Below are 21,399 nucleotides of genomic sequence, written 5' to 3'. Positions count from 1 at the left end.
GGGGGGGGTGAAGGGGAAAGTAGGAGCATGAATCATTTAACCATGTTAAAAATAAATGTTAATAAATGTTAAAAAAAAAGAAAAGAAAGACAAAATTCAAATCTAGCTCCTTTGACTCCAAATCCAATGTTCTTCCCATTTTGCCAATGTATATTGGAATGCCTCAGTTTCTTCACTTACCAAATGATTAAGGGGTTGAATTAGATGAGTAAGGTCTTTTCTAGATCTAAATTTTGATTCTAGACCTCTCTTGATGCTCCTCCTCCTCCTTTTAGATCTCTCTCTCCCTCTCTCTTTCCCTCCTCCTCCTCTCTATATAGACCTTTTCCTATTTCTCACTTTGTCTGTCTCCCTCTCCCTCCTTCTTTCTCTTCCTCTCCTTCTCTTTCTTCCTCTGTCCTTCTCAAACAGGTAATATACTCATGTCATCGTCCATCATATCTGATTTTAAGAATGAATCCATGAGCCTGAAGGAACATGATATTAGAGTAAGCAACAAGATAGAAATCAATTATCCAGGTGCTTTCTCTACCTTCAAATGAAGCAAGGGACTGATGATAGGAAGCAAGAAATAGAAGTTGACAACATACCTCTTGTGAGGACTTCAGTGATCATAGTGTAAAGGATAGAGACAAAATCATTATAACCCACTTAACTCTGATAAACATATACATATGTATATATATCAGGCCAGAATACATCTTGATTTTTCATGTGAACAAGTCCTGGACATTATAGTCATAATAGGAATTCTTTTCAGATTAACTGAGTGACTTTGTCATGACTTCTAGGGTCTTTATAAAATATAAAGCTAGTTAAAATTAGGGTTTCTATGAAGTAATTAGCAATCAGTTGGTTTGAGGAGGGGAAACACCTAGACCTCAACTTTAGCTGGACTTACTCCTTCCATGGAAGGAGGATCTTATGAACTATGATAACCAGAAAATTTAGACTTTTTCATCAGTATTCTAGCAGTGTCCCCACAACAGCAGCAGTTGGAGTTTGGAGAAGATGAGAAAAGCAGATTAAAAACTTGGCAAAGGACCTAGAAGAAAAACTACAGAAAACCTAAAGGGAACATTTTGTAGACTCCAGCAAAAAAGCATTTGTAGGAGTTGTAAGTAGTGTTATAACAACTATAACACATTGCTACATTTGCTTTAAATCTGAGCTCATTTTTTCTCCTGAATTTCATGTCATGGTAGAAAAGTATATCACTGACTTTTGAGAAGATATTTTCTAACAGTTATAGCAAATATCCATATCTAATATATCTAATATATATTATATATAATATGTATATTAGCTATAGCTATAGTAAATATCCATTTAAGTAAATCTGGCTGATGGATATCAACTTAAAAGGATAATAAAGCACAACCAGTGGGGGCTCCTGAGGTGTATTATATTTAGAATAATCCCCAACACTTTGGAGATATCTTTAGAATTTGAGGCAGAAGGTGAGATGGGGAGTAGCAGGCTCATTCTAGGGGCCCAATTTACCAGTGAAATGAAGGGTGACAGAAGTTGCTATACTATTTCATTTCTTTTTCTTAAACTTTACATTTTATTTTAAAATCAATACTATGCATTAGTTCTAAAGCAAAAGAGCAGCAAAGGCTAGGCAATGGGGGTTAAGTGACTTGCCCAGGATCATACAGCTAATATGTATCTGAGGCCATATTTGAACTCAGAAAGATGAGTTTTCCTGACTTTAGTCCTGGCACTCTATCCACTGTGATACCTCTCTACCCCTTTTGTGCGCTATACCATTTCATTAGAAAAATTGTCATCCAAATTCCATGTGAACTGGAATGACCTCCAGGAATTGATGCAGAGTGAAAGGAGCAGAGCCAGAAGAACATTGTACACAGAGACTGATATACTGTGGTAAAATCTAATGTAAAAGTCTTCTCTACTAGCAGCAATACAAGGATCTGGGACAATTCTGAGGGACTTATAAGAAAGAAAACTATCCACGTTCAGAGAAAGAACTGGGGGAGTAGAAACACAGAAAAAAAACTGCTTGAACACATGGGTAGATGGGGATATGATTGGGGATAGTAGACTCTAAGAGATCACCCTAATGCAAATATTTATAATATAGAAATAGGTCTTGATCAATGACATATGTAAAACCCAGTAGAATTACTCATTGGTGATGGGTATGGGGAGGAAGAGAAAGAAGATGAATCATGTAACCATGAAAAAAATTTTAAATCAATTAATTAAAAAATTTTAATTAAAAAAAGAAATTGTCATCGTTGTTGAGTCATGCTTGACTCTTCATAACTCCATGCACCCTACGTCCATAGGGTTTTCTTAGGAAAGATACTGATATGGTTTGCTATTTCCTTCTCCAGCTTTTTTGACAGACCAGGGAAATGAATCAGTCAGGGTTAAATGACTTGTCCAGTGTCACCCAGTTGGTAAGTATCTGAGGTTGGATTTGACCTCAGGTCTTCCTGACTCCAATATAGCACTCTATCCACTGTGCCATCTAACTGTTTCTTAGTTAAAAGAGCATAAAAGAGGAAAAACAGGTTGGCATGAAGCATTAATAACCTGACATTTTCGCCACATTTTTATTTGGACTTTATTTAGAGAACGAGCAGCTGGTTTTTGTCTTACTGACCTCATAGTGCTTGTGCTATTAGAAATATTTATGGAGCTCAATTAAACCATATTTGTTTTGCCATAGTCGCTAGTTTTGCCCAGACCAGAAAAATAAACTACAGAAAATAATTGTAGCATTTCTTTTCATTAACCTTTTTTTGTGTGTGTGCATGGTGGTGGTAGGGACTGGGGAACACATGGATTAGTGAATTCGCCCGTGTCTAGTGCTTCAAATATAGAAACTCAATCCAATAATGTAGCTCCCCAGCAACTTAGAATCTTACATAGCTGCCTGTTACATCAAGAGGTTAAATAACTTGCTCAGAGTCATACACAATTTTAGCCCAACTCAACTTCAAGGCCAACACTCCTTCCACTATACTACTCTCTCTCTTCCAGTATTTTACAAGTCGTTATTCTGTTTTACCACTGAGTAGGTATTTAGCTCCCAGTGCTATGTCTTCAAGATGTTGTTTTCAGTCATTTTTTAATTGTGTCTGACTCTTGGTGACCCCATTTGGGGTTTTCTTGGCAAAGATACTGGAATGGATTTGACATTTCCTTCTCCAGCTCATTTTACATATGGGGAAACTGAGGCAAACAGGGATAGGAGACTTGTCCAGAGCCACCCAGCTAGCGAGTGTCTGAGGCCAGCTTTGAACTCTGGAAGAAAAGACTTCTTGCCTCTAGGTGCAGTGCTCTATCCATTGTGGCACCTACACAGTCAATCTTAAGTGCTATTTGGAATTGTGATCACTATGGAACACTTTGAAAAGTGATAAAAGATTTGTGGAGCTGAATTCAAGAAAACAAATGACCCTTCACATTCCTCATGACTGGACTGTTTCTTTAAAAGTCTTTTGGGTCCATTAGAACAACAAACATGATAGAAATATTATAAGGATGAATAGAACAAGTGTCAAAAGACAAGCTAGTATGATACTCTTCAGACTTCTCCTCCACCTTACCTGCTACTTTATTATACTTTTTCCTCACTTCTAGCTCACTTATATGTGTTGGCTTCTCTTATTACCATATAAACGTTCTAGAGGGTAGAAGACAATCTTGTTTGCTTGGCTTTGTAGCTTAAATGCTTAGCATAATGCCTTGATAGAATAAGTGCTCAATAACTTCTCTCTCTAAAGTATCTATCATACCAATGTTCATTGTCGTCCAGTCATGTCTGACTCTTCCTTACCCCATTTAAGGTTTTCTCAGTTAAAGTAGTGGAGTAGTTGGCCATTCCTTTCTCCAAGCCATTTCACTGATGAGGAAATTAAGGCAGGTAGGGTTAAGTGACTTGCCCAGGGTCACACAGCTAGTCAGTTTCTAAGGCCAGCTTTGAACCCAGAAAGATGAGAATTTCTGATTCCAAACCCAGTGCTCTGTCCACTGTGCAACCTAGCCACCCCATCATACCAACAGCTGGAAGAAAAAAAGGACACAGCAAACTCATTTTTAAAGCTGGAATATTGCACACTATTTTTTATTCCTTTTCTGAACCATGTCTCAAGTCATCAGGATCATTGCACCTAGTACAGAAGACTGTCTGCCATAGTCTTCTGCCTGGCTTGGGTGTTACTGCTCTTATGACAGCCACCAAAAGCAAACATAGGAGTTGGCAAGGTAGAAACCTTTCAATTTGGCTTATGAAGCCCACATTTTTTTCTCCTTTTCAAGTCAATGTGCAATTGTTTAGCTAATGATTTGGATGTCATTTTGGAACCAAGTCAGATAAAATTAAAAACAAATTTGTGACTGATTTCATGGCCTAAATCTACACTGCCAAAGTGAAGATGAGGATCTGATGAACTTGGATTTTACTGAGATGGTCTATGTGAGTAATCCACATGATCCTGTATCTTTTTGGTTGTAAAACAGCTGGTTTGTCACTGATATTAGGCTGGCTGGCTGGCTTCCTTCTTTCCTTCCTTCCTTCAAGGTTTTATTCTCTAGAAAATGAACTGGACGTACTCTTATCCATTTGGAAAGTTGCAGGGAATCAAGGTGGAAGAGTTCACATAAACTAAACTTATGGTCATCAATTCAGTTCAACCATTTATTAGGCTTGTTACAGGCTTTGTGCTTGGTGCCAGGAATAGAAAACTAAAAATGACCTAATCTCTTTTTTCCCTCAAGAAGCCTACATTCTACTGAGGGAACCGATGGAACACAGACAAGTCTATACTAAAAACATACATAAGCACATAATTAGAAGAATAAATAAAGAATACTGATAACTGAGTGAATAGGAAAGATTTTATGTTCACTCACACTCACACTGACATTTGAAGAGAACAATTAGATTCAAAGAGGCAAAGAGGAGAAGGGAAAAAAGGAACCTAGTATATGTATGCCAGTATGCCTGGAATGGAGTGTTTGAAGAAGCATAATGTGCCAACAATCTGGAAAGACAGGTTGGAGTCAGGCTGGAAATTAAAATTAGGCAGCTTTGGAGAGGAGAATTTGGAGAAGGAAGAGACAAGTGGCAGGAGATTCATGAGGAAGTTGTTGCAATAGTACAGGTGGAAGGAAAAGAAGGCCTGAGTCAGATGGGTGGCTACATGAGTAAAGAGAAAGAGGGATAGAAGAGATGTTGTGAAGGGAGAATTGACAAGATGTGGCACCTAACTGGATTTGTAGGGTGAGGAAAGATGAAAAACAGAAGTTGACTATGATGCTATGAACTTGAGTGAAGGAAACATGGCATCAGCAATAGAGATTAAGGAATTGAGGCACATTCTGAAGGGAATGAAAGTGAGTTTTGCTTTGGATATGATGTATTCTAGCTTCATATATTACATTCAGGTAGAGATGTCCACCAGACAAAATTTAAGAACTAAATTAGGTAGCAGCTAGGTGGCAAAGTAGGGAGCTAGATTTGAGATGGGAGGACTTGGGTTCAAATCTGGCCTCAGACACTACCTACTTATGTGATCTTGGGCAAGTCACTTAACCTCCATTGCCTAGCCCTTACTGCTTTTCTGCCTTGGAACCTATGTACAGTATTGATTCCAAGACAAAAGGTAAGAATTAAAAAAAAAAACAATAAGGAAGGAAGAAGGAGAGATTATGCAGGAAGGAGATAAGGGCTAGAAATAGGAGCCAACTCCATGGAATTGGTCATTGTGACCGTTTATGGTGGTCCATACCTTGTACCTCTTTTACTATGGAAGCTAAGACTGGTGAAGCATTTGAACCTGGGAGTTCTGAGCTTCAGTAGGCAACTTAATCATACAGTGGATGGAGGCAGTTGGGCACAGAATCAAGCAAGCCTGAGCTTGGATCTTGCTTCACATCCTTTCTAGCTTGTATGACCCTAGACGTATGATTTAACCTTTTTCAGCCTTAGTTCCCTTAGCTATAAAATAGCACCTACCTCACAGGGTTATTGTGAGAATCAAATCATATAACATATATAAAGTTCTTTGAAAACATTAAAGGGAGCTACAAATGATGATGATGATGATGATGATGATGAAGAAGAAAAAGGCTTTGATGATGATGAATATTATAACCTATTTAGGTGTCCACACTAAATCTGCCACCACTGTGGCCAAGATTCCTGGGAATGAGAAGCTATTAGATGGTCTAAGCAAGGGTAAACTGGATGGTCAAAATCCATACTATGTGCTGATCTTTAGTGTGGCCAGGTCAAAGAATGCCTGCTACAGTTCCTCCCTGGACGAAATAAGGATACTCAGGCTCAAAAAAAAGTAATTGTACTCCTTAAAATTGATGAACTAATTGAGATCGTATATAAAAAGAAGTATTCCTTAAATTCAGTGGCCCTACACAGGGGCAACATGCTTTTAAAACCAAGTCTACATAGTCAAAACTGAGAATAAATCAAATCAAGAAACATTTATCTAGGAGTTACTATGTGTCTTTACTATTGTATGGATAACACATGCTTCATGGAGGCCTATATTAGTTTTCTTCAAGAAGCTGAAATCCAAAATAAGAGTATTCTAATGAATAGGACTGAGTGGTCTGCCAGTCTCCTTTGGAAGGGATAGTGACTCCAACATTTTTAAAACTTTGGTCAACTATTTTTCTATTTGTTTACATTAACTTGGTGGACCATAGGGAGATATTTTGCTTTATCTTATTATATTTAGCTCAGTGTTCTAACTTTTAAAGATTCTGCTATCCAGATTGTTAGCTCTCTCTCCCAGCTTGACATATTCAGATTTGATGAACATGCTATCCATAACTTTATCCAAGACATTGATAAAAAAATGTTAAACTGCACAGTACTTAGGACCAATCCCTAAAGGACACTCCATTAAGAACTTCTTGCCACGTTGACAATGAACTGTGAACAATCACTCTTTGAGCTTATCCAACTAAACCACTTCTAAATCTCTCCAATGCATAGCTCTCTATATCTCTCTACAAAAATAGTATCTTAATATTTTGTGCATTGAATTAAATTTAAATTTAAATAATAAGCTAGTTCAGGTGTTTGCATTGATGTTTAATATTCTATTTTAAAAGAAATTTTTTGGAAAAACAAGTAAAGGTAAGAAATATTGTTTTCTTTCTTTAGGAATTCCCCTACCCCTTGACACTGGTGTTTGTAATAACAAAAAGGATAACCACCAAAACTAGCTAAAATTTAGTCAGGTTCCTTCTTCCCATTAAAACTTTCATATCCTAATATGGAAAGGAAGATTTAATGACCTTCGGGCAACAAAAAATCTATCTATTTATACATGTGAACATATCAGAAAATGACTCTTGACTCAGACCTAGATTAGTTGTCTACCATGCATGAAATGATCTTCTTTATCTCTACCTTATTCCTTGCTTTTCTGGCTTTCTGAAAGTGTTCCCTTTGTTAGAAGACTTTCTCAGTCTCCCTTAATGCTAGTTTCTTCCTTCTGCTAATTAACTTTGATTTAGATTATGAGTCCCCTGCTAGTGGTGTCTTTTTTTTTTTTTTTGCCTTTCTATGTATCGCCCTGTACCTAGCACAGTGCCTACCAAGTAGCATGCATTTGATATATGCCAGTTGACTGACATACTCCAAGGACAATGCATAGTTTGGGTCATGTTAAAGACCATGATCAGTTGATAGACATGTCCCAGAGCATTTTCCCATCAAAACACAAAGACTAAGTAAAGCTGAGAAGATGGCTAAATTTCTGTCTGTGAACCAAAGGAATCTTTCCCTACTGACTATTTTTAACATTTTTATATGGCTAAACTTTTCCCAAACCCTCTTTTCCTTGGGAGAGGGGAAAAACCCCACATATGTATGACAGGTTCTTTAATTCATTTTTAGCTATGTCAATATTGAATTTGGCTCAGTTATCAGAACCAACATTTACATGACATTTGGGGCACCCTTGTTTCTTGCCTTGCTGTCCATCAACTGATGATGGACAACAAGAGAATGTAGAAGACCATTCCTCTTGAAGCTATTCTGTCTTACATTTGCATAATGAATTTCTCAAAAACCATTTTTCATTATTAAAATTGTACTGGGCCTTTAAGAAATTTCACAAAATAGTGTGATAGAGAAAAATACACAAGACTTTTAAGGTAGTAATACCCTTTTAAAATGAGGTACCAGTTGGTCTGATATTTTCCACAAATATTACAATTATATTAGTAAAGTTAATCATTAAGAAATCAAGTAATTCGTTCCACATGCATGTATCAAACTCCTAGAATGTGCCAGACAGTATGACAGAAAAATAACATGCTATCTATCTGCCCTGTAGGAGCATGTACACCTATAAGCGATTGCAAAAATATGGAAGGTTAAGATAGTGGAATTTTCTAGGGTGAGGAAGGAAGGACTCTAGTACCTTATATTGAAATTACCACTTGAGCTGAACCTTGAAGTAAGTTAGAGGATCAAAAAGGCAAAAGGCAGCAGGAAACATATTTTAGACATGTGGGGAAGCTTATTCAAAGGCAGAGGGATTTGAAATAGAATGCTCTGTCTAGGGAGGTGCAAGCAGGTCACTTTGTGTGGAACACAGAATATATGTCAGGGAGTAATATGCAGTAAGTCTGGACAGATAATTTGGAACTAAATTAGGAGAGACTTTAAATTCCAAACAGAGGAATTTGTATTTGATCCTAGGGGTAATGGGGAAATACTGGAACTTCTTGAGTAGTATAGGAAGGAAGAAGGAAATCAGCATTTATATAGTATCTACAATGTGCCAGGCACTATGCTAAGTATAGTGCTATTATTATTTCCATTTGAGAGTTAAGGAAACTGAAGCAGAGATTAAGTGTTTTGCCTAGAGTCACATAATTAGTGAATATCTGTGGGAAAGAGTCAAGGAAAAAGCATTTATAACAGCACCTATTACGTTTATAATTACAATTTGCAATTAAATTGTAGTTTAAGCTATAATTATAATTTATAATACTATGTACCTGGCATGGCACTAAATACTTACTTAAACATTATCGCATTGGAACTCAGAACTACTTCATTCCAGGTCCAGTGCTTTATCTACCAGGCTTCCTGGCAGTGGAGTAACATACTTAGACTTTTGCTTTTCTCTGTTATAATACACATTTCTACTGGACTTTTAAGGAATTTAAAGATGACACAAAAATAATGGGAAAGGACAGAAAAACTATTTGTGCTGCTATATAAGAAGTCATTGTGATATAGTACATAGATGGCTGACTGAAGTCAATAAGACCTATGTTCAAATATTACTCTGATAGGTATTAGTCATATGATTTAGCGAAGCCACATAAATCTCTCGTTGCTTCCAGATAATTCTCTAACACTGTAACTTACAGATTAATTGCAGATCTGTATGGTTAGAAGTTCCCATATCTGAAGTTCTCCATGATACTGATATCACAGGTGCAAAAAATATAGCTAATAATTTATAATGTGGCTAAATGTGGTGATAATTATTCTATGACAGTACTGTAATTAATCTGATATGGTCCAGTTTGTGAGCCAGCAGATAACACTGCTTGAATTTTTCCCATCACTTATTATGTGCCAGGCACTATGCTAAATGCTAGGGATACAAATGGAAAATAAAAAAGGCAGTCCTTGCCCTCAAGGAGCTTACAATCTAGGGTGAAGACAACACACAAAAGGAATCTGGAAAGCAAGGACAGGGATATCTTCTTCAAAAATGGAACTGAGACCAAGGATAGTTGAAGATTGATATTATCTGTGGAATCTTTAAACAAAATGTATTTTCTTTGCTTAGAAATCAAAGCCCTTACTTTAAATTTTTTTCTTGAGCCATAATAAACTCTGCTCCGACTTCTCATTTTTAACTGTGTCTTTCTTGTAAATAAGATATAATTGAATTCTTTGCAATCCACTCTGCTATTTTCTCCATTTTATAGTAGACCTACCCATTCACCTTCATGGCTATTATTGATAATTGTGTTTTTTTCTCCATTTTATCCTCTTATACTTTTCTCCCTAATTGTCTTACTCCCATTTTTACAATGAAGAAACCAGTAGTAAAGGAAAAGGTATGTAATCAGCCCTAAGAATCCATAAATGAAATGATCTGAATCTACTCTTCTGAAATTTCTCTGTATACTGAGGCCAGATACTGATCACTAATCAATATTTTACTTTCTTTTATTCTTTTTAATACCTCTTTTATAAACCGCCCTCTGAAGTTAAAGACTTTTGTTTATGACTGTTCACTTCCAGTCAGTACTCATAAAATTCTTCTCTCCTCTATACCATATTAAAATTAATATATTTCTACACTAGACCATTTTTGCTTGTTTATTCAACTCCACCCCTTTCTCAGTTCAAATAAGAATGAGGTTCATCAAATTTCTTCTTCCTTACCTCCTCCTTTCACTTGCTTGTTCTTGTGAAGGCAAATTATGAATAATTGTAAGTTTTTTCTTTTTCTTCATTCTAGTTTAAAGTTTTCCCTTTTCTTACCTCTCTTAATACCCCCCACCAAAGAACATAAGTCACCTAGCTCCTGTGTTGGTTTTTTGTTAGTCCTTCTATGACTCTAGGATGGAGGCAGCTGGTGACAGAGTAGATAAAGTACTGGGCCTCGAATTGGGAATACCTGAATTCAGATCTGGGCTCAGATACTTAGGAGCTGTGTGAGTCCAAGCAAATAACTTGCCTCAGTTTTTACAATTGTAAAATGGGCATAATAACATCTATCTCCACAGATGATTAATGATCAAATGAGATATTTGTAAACCATTTTAGTCCAGACTCTAGCATAGATAGCAGGTACTTAATAAATACTTATGTCTTTCCTTCCTCTAAAAACTAGTGAGATTCTGAAGATATCCTTGTCTCTCCTCTCTCTATTTGAATGTAGGCACTTCATCATTATTTAGCCCATTTGTGTTGCTCAAATATTTTTATTATTGTAGATTTCTCTAATCTTTTGTGTTCTTATTTCCAAGATTCTACATGGTTCTGGTACTTTCATCAGGAATGCTTTAAAAACCTCTATTCTATTAATGTTCCTTTTGCAAAGTAAAATATTCTTGGTTGTTAGCATATCTTTTAGAATAATATATTCTAAGGTTTTTTCAACTTAGTTTTGTGTGACCCTTATTGTGGTTCCTTGGCATTCGAACTCTGTCTTTCTAGCCTGGAGTAATTTTTTCTTCAACTTGGAAGCTCTGAATTTTAGCCTTGACAAACCAGAATATTTTGAAATTGGGGTTTCATTCAGGAGTTGATCAATAGATCCTTTCCCTCTCCTTTGTTTCTAAAGACCTAGACAATTATCTTTTATGATTTTTTAAAATATGATGTCCAGTTTTTTTCTACCAATATCATATTCTACCAATATCATTCCTAAATTTTCTCTTTTTGACCCATTTTCCAGGACAGTAGTCTTTGACAGTAGATACCTCACATTTTCTTTTCTTAATCTTTTGAATTCAAAAATTTCTTATCCTCTTATGAAGCTATTAAGTTCTGATAGCCCCATCCTGTTTTATAAGACGTCTACTATTTACTTAAGATTTTCCTCTTTACAGTCTGTGCTATTTATTCTCTTTCTAAGTTTTCTTCTTTCAGAACATCGTCCTGCTATGACTATAGTATCATATTATTCCTGTTTGGCTTTTCAGAGAAGATCATTCACGTGGCTATGATTTCTTCTTCCTTGACTTGCCTTTGTTCACAGAGCTTCAGAGTTTTCTTGGGCTTCTGACAGTGCAATTCCAAACTAGAGAGAGAAGCTTTTAGCTGTGTTTCTGGTTTTCTTTATCATTTTTTCTTCGGATTCATTTTTAGAACTTCACTGGATCATTTGTGATAGTAGAGCTGAGATTTCCATGCCCTTCCATTTCATCATCTCAAATCCCAAGTCTATTCACCCCTAAAAACTTGTGATTGAGAAAAACAACAACACTAAACCTCATGTCTACATTTCCATTTGTCAAATTCCTTCCTTCAAAGTGTTGTCTCATATCACTTCTCTCTATCATAGCCAAACTCAATTAAAAATGAATTGTACTCTTACCTCCACTTGCTCACTTCCCACTCAGATCTTAGCCTCTTCTAGTTTCATTTCCAAACCCACCATTCTCCTGAAATTGTTTACTTTAATGCCCTCATACGTTTTTACAACGTGAAAATTTTTCACTGTATCCCTTCAACCACCCTTCAGTCACACCATCTCTTGTAACAAAGGGGTGGGGGGAATGAAAGAATAAAATATATAACAAAATTAGCAAACATATCTGAAGTCTGAAGTCATATGCAATGTTCCACATCCATAGTCTCTCACCTCTGAGAGGGAATGATTTTTAAGGAGAAGGTTGGAACTTTCCTGATAATCAGTGAAAAGTAGTTGCTGTTATTTCACACCTTGAATGGAAAATACAAGAGTTTCTTAAAGCATAAGGCTATTTGTAGTTTGTATAACGAGAGAAAAATAAGTACCAGTTGGAGGAAAAGCCAGTGTTATCATAGGCTGAATGACCTTAGATCCCCCAAGTAAATTCAATATTGTTCCTACTCCAGACTTCTGGTCTGTGTTAGTTAGTGTCTGGTCTGTCTAATCTTGATTTCAAGCCCACTGGGCAGGAACCGTGTCTAATTCCATGTTCTATACAGGGCCGAGCCTATTGTTGGCCCTCATGAAATGCCAAAGAACACTCAATCCCTGCTAACTAATAATAGGATTGAATGACTGACTCAGCGTGATGAAGAGGCTGTCATTTCCGATGCCAGGGCTCTTCCTGACTTGAACTTCATACTTGGTGTCTAGAGTACAGGCTTAATTTGTTACTGAATCCACTCTGGGCTGATCTTGCTTTCAGGAAATGTAGGCATAAGGTTTAGTGTTTTTTTCAACCACGAGTTTTAAGAACACAGACTTCTGAAATATGTTGGGCTACACAAAGGGGAAATGTTTCTGAAAGCATCACATTTTTTTTCCCGCAGTCATGGGGAACACTTTGAGCCAAGGATACAGAGTGGTTAGCAGATGTGTACTACAAAACCAACTGATCTCTTCAGTGCACACATTTAATTTGTCTCCCAAACCTTCTCTTTGTTTCCTCTTAGTTCCCTCGCCTTCCTCTTCTTCCTCTTCCTCTTCATCTTTTTCTGAGTTTTGGTTTGAGCACTGGGACTGACAGAGGCACTTTTCTCATATAACTTCTCTGAGCCTTAGATTTTGTGTTTATTAAATAAAGACTGAAGGTGACATAGTATTCAAGATATCTTCTAGCTATCCTTTAACTATTGTAAATAGCCATCTTACTTAGAGATTTAATTTACTTTATCCATAATGTATTTTGGTTTTCTCATCATGTCATTGAATTCCTATATTTGTTTTCATGTAGAAAAATTCACTAAGCTTATTGAATTCTAAAACACAAATACCAAAACATATTTCTTTCTTTAAACACATCTTAATTCTAATGAAAATGGGATATTACTTCACAAAAGCAGCAGTGAGGCAATATGTGAGACATCTTTCTAAAGATGAATTTAAAGAAGGAGGGAAAACACATTACAACAGTAATAACTGCGTAATTAAGGAATAATTTAGGTCTGAGTTAAACATATTGCATTAGCTGTTGTAGAGAGTGATAGTTTAAGTTCAAAAATAAAATAAGATGACGGAGTTAAAAAAACTGCTTTACCATAAAATGGAAAGATTATTTGGCTAGAATATAACATAAATTGTACTCAGTTTCCCTGCCTCTGTGTTGGTCATGCTAGTCTCCTGATCAGAAGCATGAGGGAGGAGTCCCTGACTCTTTATGTCCTGGCTTGTTTGTACTAAGGCCACTGGGAAACATGCCACCATCCTGAGCTTGAGGTCTTTATGCTAATTTAATCTCGAAGATGGGTTTCAATACCTTTTAAGGAAAAAGTAGACTAGACTGAAGCAAGTACATACACCCTTTGAATGCTGCTCTTACCATACACTCCATATAGAGAACCAAGTCAGAAAGAACCTTTGAGCCTTAATCATAACAATTTCACATTTCTATAGCCTTAGGGGTTTTATAGGGTACTTTCTTCAGAACATCCCTTGAAGGAGATTGTCTCTGTGACACAGAAGAGTGGATTAAATTTGGAGGGAAATTAAAGAAATACAGTTAAACATCCCCAGGTCCTCTATAAGAATCTTGCACTAAAAGGGCTCCCGAAATACTTTAAAATCATGGATAGCTCGGAGTGGGGATACCTTCTCTTTAGAGCCCAGGCACCCTGAAATGGAGCAATAGCTCCCAATGTCCCCAATAGATTAAAGACTCCAGGAGACCCCAAATCAGCTAGTGCCAGTAAATGCCTTTAGGTGAAAATCTCTGGCAGTTATGGCTTTTTAAGAGTTTACAAGAGGTTTGGCTATCAGTTGGGGGAAATTCGAGGTAACGTTCTGGACACCGCTAAGCTCATATACACTTCATTTACTGCTGTGCAAACATTTAAAGAAACAACCCACCACCATATAAAAGACTTAATAGCAACAATAAATAGCCACCATAAAGTGTGCCCCTCATCTCCAGCAAGAGCTCTAGGCAAACCCTTTTGGTGAAAAGTAGTCATTTCACTGTACATCTGGTTACTTCCTCAGTGTGCTAAACAATGAGAGCCTTCTCTGTATTTTGGCTATGGGGAATCCTATAAATAGTGCAATGACTGCTCACAAAGACTCGTCGTTTGCAAGTGATGGTAAAGTGATTAAAGTTGGAGCAAAACCCATCATAAAGGTCAGACTTGGTATTGCCAGCGGCTGGAAATCTTTACAAAATATTTCTGAGTAATGTTTGAATTCCTTCACCTCAGACCCTATTCTCCCCAAGTGTGGCAAGGCCCCAAGCTAAAGGTAAGTGGGTCTGCCCACAATCGGTTAAGGGAAAGGGTTTACAAAGATTAAAGAGGCAAAGGTGCTGAATGAATCTAAAGGAAACACAATCCTCTCTGGTAGAGATTGGTTGAATAAGGGACTTAATTCTTATAGGCTTCATTTAGCCTTAAGGATGCCAGTGATGTCCAGGAATACAACAATACTGTAACTAATCATGATTTCAGGGGTCTGAGGATGAAGTTTGTCTTCTGCTTTTCATTAGAGAGGTGGCAGACAACAGGTGCAGAGTATGTGCACTGTCAGATATGGAAGTATTTTATTTGGGGTTGAGTCAAGAAGGGAACAAGGAGAGTCATTGAGAAAGGGTGGCGATGTTAAAAAAAAAGAAGATAAAAATATGATCAACAAAACATTCAATCAATCAATAAACATGTATTAAGTACCTACTCTGTGCTTTTAGTCTTTTTAATTTACTTAGCACTGAGGATGCAAAAAGAGGGAAAAAACAGTTTTTACTCTCAAGGAGCTTACAATTTAAGGAGGGAGACAATATGTAATTGTATGTAGAATAAGATTTATGCACAGCATAAAAAAAAGAACTAATTAACAGAGAGAAGGCACTGGGATTAGGAGGGGAAGGATTCCAGTTAAAGAAGGGATGTTAGTTGAGACTTAAAGGAAACCAGTCAGTAGCAGAGTGGAGGAGGGAAGGTATTCCATGTATGAGATTTTAAAAGTTTGTTTTTTTAAATTAAAAAGACTAAAAGAACCACTAATTAATTAGTGTGGATATTTTACTTCACCACCACAGATTACAACATACAAGACAGCTAACATTACCGAGCCCATCCTCAACATACAGATCTTTCCCTCCAAATCTTCCCATTAGCAAAGGTGTAAACTCGAAATTTACGTTCATGCCAGTATATTCCAATTTAATTCTTCAAAGACAGAAATAACATATGAATTTCCACCATAATATTGTCTAGTCATTGGATTAGAAGAACTGGGAGTTTCTGTGACAGAGAAAAATTATGAACAACCTTCTGTTAATTAACTTTCCTAAATTTAATGAAGCCAATATTCATACAACAGAAATACATTCTAACACTGTGTGCAACTTCAAACTTACAATTTAAAACAATTTGCCAGAGTTTACAGCTCAGATGATGTAGCTTTTCAGAATTCATGGTACCTTCATGCTGTAATAATTTCTTGAAAGAGAACTTTAGCAGAGGTTTTGAGGCACTTAAATAGTGTCTTTCCTTCTGAGGATTTCTAGGTGCTTGACAAGAGGTCTAGCATATGGCCCAACTGATGTTGTGGTATTTTTGTAGTTACATTCAAGAAAAAAAAATATTCTTATAGTTACAACAAGGTAACAAAAATGTTTCACTCATTCCACTTATGTCCCAGAATAATTCTGCATTTTGAAATACATCATTAGTCTAGAAGTAGTTGCTATTGTTGAAAACAATTTTTACAAGAAATTAAGGAATTTCGAAAGACAATAAAATAAAGGGCAATGAATCCCTCTTACTCCCATCCTAACCACCAGCAAAAGTATGACATGCAAATTTCTCTTTACACCAGCATATTCCACTTTAATTCTTTGAAGACAGAGATACCACATAATTTGCTGCCACCTAGCATTGTTAGAAGAATGATTAGTGTTGAAAAGTTGAGTCTTGGTTCATTGAGAATTTGAAAGAACTGATCCATTTCCCAAATTCTATCATGATTCTGAAATGTAGAGCAGAGAAAGGGATATGTTTTAGATTTGTGCAAATGCACAAACGAAGATCTACACAGTCTAGCACATAAAAGTATATGAAGAGAAGCATTAAGAAATAAGACTGGAAAGACATATTAGAGTTATTTTTGGAAAAGAACTTAAATGGTAGAATGAGGAGTTTGCATGTTATGTGGGAAGCTTCGAGAGGCAACCGAAGGTAACTTTAGATCTGTAACTTAGCAAGATCATTTGTTTAATAGAACTCTCAAGGATGCATTGGAGAGAGATGACTGGAAGATAGACAACCAATTTGGAGGCTATTGCAATAGTATCAATAAGATGTAATAAGGACTTGAACTGGAGAATGGAAATGTATGGTAAGAATGGCATCTATTTTATGTGGCTTGGGCTCATTTCCCTTTAGATAGGCTGTGTGCTAAGGCAGCTGTGGCTCAGTGGTAAAGAGCATTGGGTCTAGAATCAGGAAAACCTGAGTTTAAATCCAACCTCAAACACTTCCTAGACATGCAACCTTGTACAAATCAAATAGCCTCTGTATGCCGGCTAAGTGCTTCAGTAAATAGAGTACTGGACAAGGAGTCAGGAACATCTGACTTCAATCCCAGGCTCAGATATTTCCTAACTGTGTGATCTTGGGCAAGTCCCTTAACTTCTGATTGTCTGATAAATAAATATACTTGATCCACTAGAGAAGGAAATGGCAAACCACTCCAGTAACTTTGCCAAAAAAAACTCCATGAATAGCTATGGTTCATGTGGCCAAGAAGAGTTTGATATGAGTGAACAACAATAACAAGAAGCTATACTAGGATTACCACTGGTTTGGCTACCTTGCTTTTGAAGCATAAAAGGCTTAGCTTATGTGGAACTGATGTCAGAGATTTTTAGCAGAATTCCCATAGTCCAACAGGAATGAGTCTCTGGTCTATTGTGGTCTTTGGGCTGAATACAGAGACAGAAGGAAGTAACTTTATCTGAATTGTATTCTTTTTTCTAAGCTAATACATTCAGTAAATATTATTAATGTTGCATTATTATTATTCATAGTATCTTATTGCATTCCAGTCCTGAGTTTAAATTACTGCACTCAATTGTGTTAGACCTATCCAGAATCTGGGAGTTGGAAGGAATATTAGAAACTATCTGGACTCTGACTGAAAAACATTTAATGAAGGGAGGACCTAATGTCACCAAAGATAATCCATTCCAATTTGAGATAACTCTAATTTTACAAAATATTTCCTTACATTGAACTTAAGTGAGATTCTCTATAAATGTTGGTCATTACTACTAATTGAATCTCTGGGTTCATCACAAGAATAAAACTAATTCATTTCACACTGTAGTTGAGTTAACACTCTAGTCAGCCATAGTTGTAATTTATTCCTAGGTGATACTCCTAAAGAATACATTCTTTTGGTTCTAGGGAATTATGAAAATAATCAATAAATGCATTTTTTCTTTGGATATGAACTCTCGGCCAACAGTGTTGGAAAGCAGTAATTTAAATGTCTTTCCCTTCTGGGTGTATACTTTTCATAAAATGTAAAATTTTAAATTTTTTTGAAAAAAATTTTCAGGAAAAAAAGCTTGCTAACTCCTCAAATCTAGAAAATGAACTGTCCAGAGAAAATGCCATAAGGAAATCTCCACTGCATCAAGAAAATCCAGAATGAACTTTGGGATTTAATTGATTGAACTGAAGGGAGCTGATCATATTTATTCTGAATGTAAACTCTTATGTCAAGAGGGACTGCCCCCTAATTGACTTTTTTGTTGGTTTTGCTCTCTCTCTATTTCCCTCTTATTTCTATGTATTGTAGTTTCCTCTTAGAAAGTGCAATATTGGATGTACCTTTAGTTAGAAGATTTTTAGAGGTAAATATAAGATAGTTATATTTAAATGATCCAGTCTCTCAAAGGATCACAGCAGAGTTTGTGAAAATGGTATTGACTTTTCCCTTGCCTGCTTTTAAATTTAATCAACCAAAAGCATAGACACCACAAACCACTTGCTAAAGTGAGAGACAACTCAGAAACAACTGACCACCCCCTGGGCAGTGCTAAGTAAATTTAAAGATTGCAGTTGGTCCCTGTAAAGTGGAGTAAGGGAAAGAAAGGGGCATAAAAAAGGACTATAAAAGGTGATGAACTTCCTATCTAACAGGTATTCGTCCTGAATTTTTGGATTGAAGGACCTTGGACTGGGACTGCAGCTTGGAGCTATGACTTGGACCTGGGACTCTGGCTCTTGGACTGCTTCTGGTAAAACTGCTCCTGGATCTTCTCCCTTTGGAGCTTCAGCTTGGATGAGCGAAAAGCTAACCCTCCTTTCCTGGCTTCTGAAGAGATTAGTTCCAGAGAGGTCTCCCTTTCTTGGTGGAGGTGGGGTAGGTTGAACTCCTTGTTTAATTCACCACTGAGTCCTCAGGCAGCAGGGTTAAGGAAGCCAATATTTAATGTGGTAGGATAGACATATTCTCTACCCTCTTTTTTCATTTCTGTACTTTCACTCTTTCCACTTTTTATTTGGTAAATAAAAACTGCTAAAAGTCATTTTGTCTTGAATTGTATTAATTTTAAAATCAGATACCACCATATTATCTTAAAATTCTCATATATTTAGTCCAAACATAAAATTTAATTCCATACATGGGTTTACTGATGACTTTCAAAATTTCAACTAAATGCTAGTCCATAAAGCTCAACAATTAAGCCTTAGTTTAGTAGCATAGGTATTAAGATAGAACTTTGACATAAAAATTCTGAACAACCATGGATTAGTTAGCTACTAAGATGGCATCTCTCCCAGATCATGACTTCCCTTGTCACAGTTTTGATATATCACAGGTCAGCATAAGAAATGAAATGTGATTTCTTAGGAGTTTTCAGGAAGCTGTGGACGCCATACAAAGGTCAGCAGATAACACAAGAAAAGTTTAGAAACTCTGATATGCAAAAAAAAATTGTAGGTATTGTATAATATCAACATATTTTCTCTTTTAGTGTCATAATATACACAATTTCTATTTTAAAGTTAAAATAAATAAAAATGTAAAGTTTACAAAAAGAATGCAAAAGAAAGAAGACAATGCAATAAGGCTAGAAATGTGGAGATATTTTGATATTGACCTAAACATAGCCTATGAACAAATATTTAACCCCAATTTTACAATAAGGTACCCATAAAAGAAAAAAATCTGGCATCTTCTCTGGTATGAAAGGAGGGCCAAAACATTTCACTTGGGTTTTTCAGATCACATTTTCGGGGATTGTGCTCTTAACCCCCTCATTGTGGAAGGGATCTTTAAACTGCTCTTTCTTCTTGGGAGTTGTGGTTCAACAAGACATAGGGGAAGAAAAAGAGGAGAGAGAGAAAAAAATAAAGAGAGAGAGGAGGGAGGGAAAGAGAGAAAGAAGGAAGGGGAGAGAGGGGGGAAGGAGAGAGAGAGAGAGAGAGGAGAGAACTAGGAGGAAGCATCACTTCTATGAACTAAAATGAGAGATATTCATGTTCTCTGCTGCTCTGGTTCTTTTTCTTTCTCTCACACCCCCATTTCTGGACCCTCTCTCCACATGACCTTTCTATATCTCTCTAGTCATATTTAATCTTGACCATCTGCCACTCCAGTAATCCAGAGCTCCTCAATTCAAATCCCTTCTCATCCAGAAAACTCCATCATCTTCCCTAAATCACCAAGGATAAGACTTAATTAAAGATGAAAGTGCCCCCCACATCTTGTCCATTTCTAAGGTCCCATTGCAACCAGTTTCTGGGAAAGACTATCAGACTTGTATAAGGTTCCTCTCTAATATGCATTCTGTGGTGCTTAATAAGAGCAGAGGAATGAGAGAGGGCTTGGCAACATTCATTGCATGAATAGGGTTTCTCCTAATATTAAATTAGTTATGAAGTCAACTTAAGGCCTTCCTACAACAGAAACAAGCTCTTTGAGGACAGAGTTTCATTCCTTTTTTTTTTTTGTCGTTATAACCTCAGCACCAATTGGAATGCCCAGCAAAGAGTAAATGTTTAATAAATGTCTATTGATGGATTCGATTGGTTGTTTGGTACATTACCTTCAGATGGTCTTTTTCTTATATGAATTATCAAAGGGTGTCCCAACATGAATGGAATTTCCAGTATATGTTTTCAGATATTTTTTGAAATTTACTTTGTGGCTGAAGGCTATCCAAATATTATTGTACATATATGACTTCTTTCCAAAATTAATATTTTGCTATCTGGTTATATTGACTGCTAACTAAAATGTTTTTATATTCATTGTATTTACAAGGTTTTTCTCCTCATAAAGTCCCTAACGTTTCAGTAAATTTGAATTCTGTATCTCGTTCTGTCAGTATGTATTAAAGTTACTAGATGGTTTTGAGGTCCAATACCATTAGGACCTTCCTCCAACTCCTATGCCTATTCTCCGATGTCTCCAGAGTGTGGTTGGATGAGATTTGTGACTCTTAAGAAGTGAGGGTGACCAGCTGGGTTGCTGTTGCAAAAAGACACCAAGAGACCACTGCAGCTGGGCCTATTCTTCATTTTTCTCAGTTCCTCTCCTCTAGGCTCCACCTTCTTTTAGCAGCCAACTTTTTTTTCCATCTCCAGGCTAACTCTGGATTCTGGTTGGATTCTCTGGCCTCAACTCAGGACTGCTTTGCAGCTGGGCCTCTTCTTCATCTTTCTAGCAATTCTCCTGCTTGTTGCCTGTTTCCTTCTGCAAAGTATTAAAT

This window comes from Gracilinanus agilis, chromosome 3 (assembly GCF_016433145.1).
Source record: "Gracilinanus agilis isolate LMUSP501 chromosome 3, AgileGrace, whole genome shotgun sequence".
Classification (NCBI taxonomy): Eukaryota; Metazoa; Chordata; class Mammalia; order Didelphimorphia; family Didelphidae; genus Gracilinanus; species Gracilinanus agilis.
The sequence above is the reverse complement of the archived record's forward strand: the minus strand, read 5'-3'. Positions refer to the sequence as shown.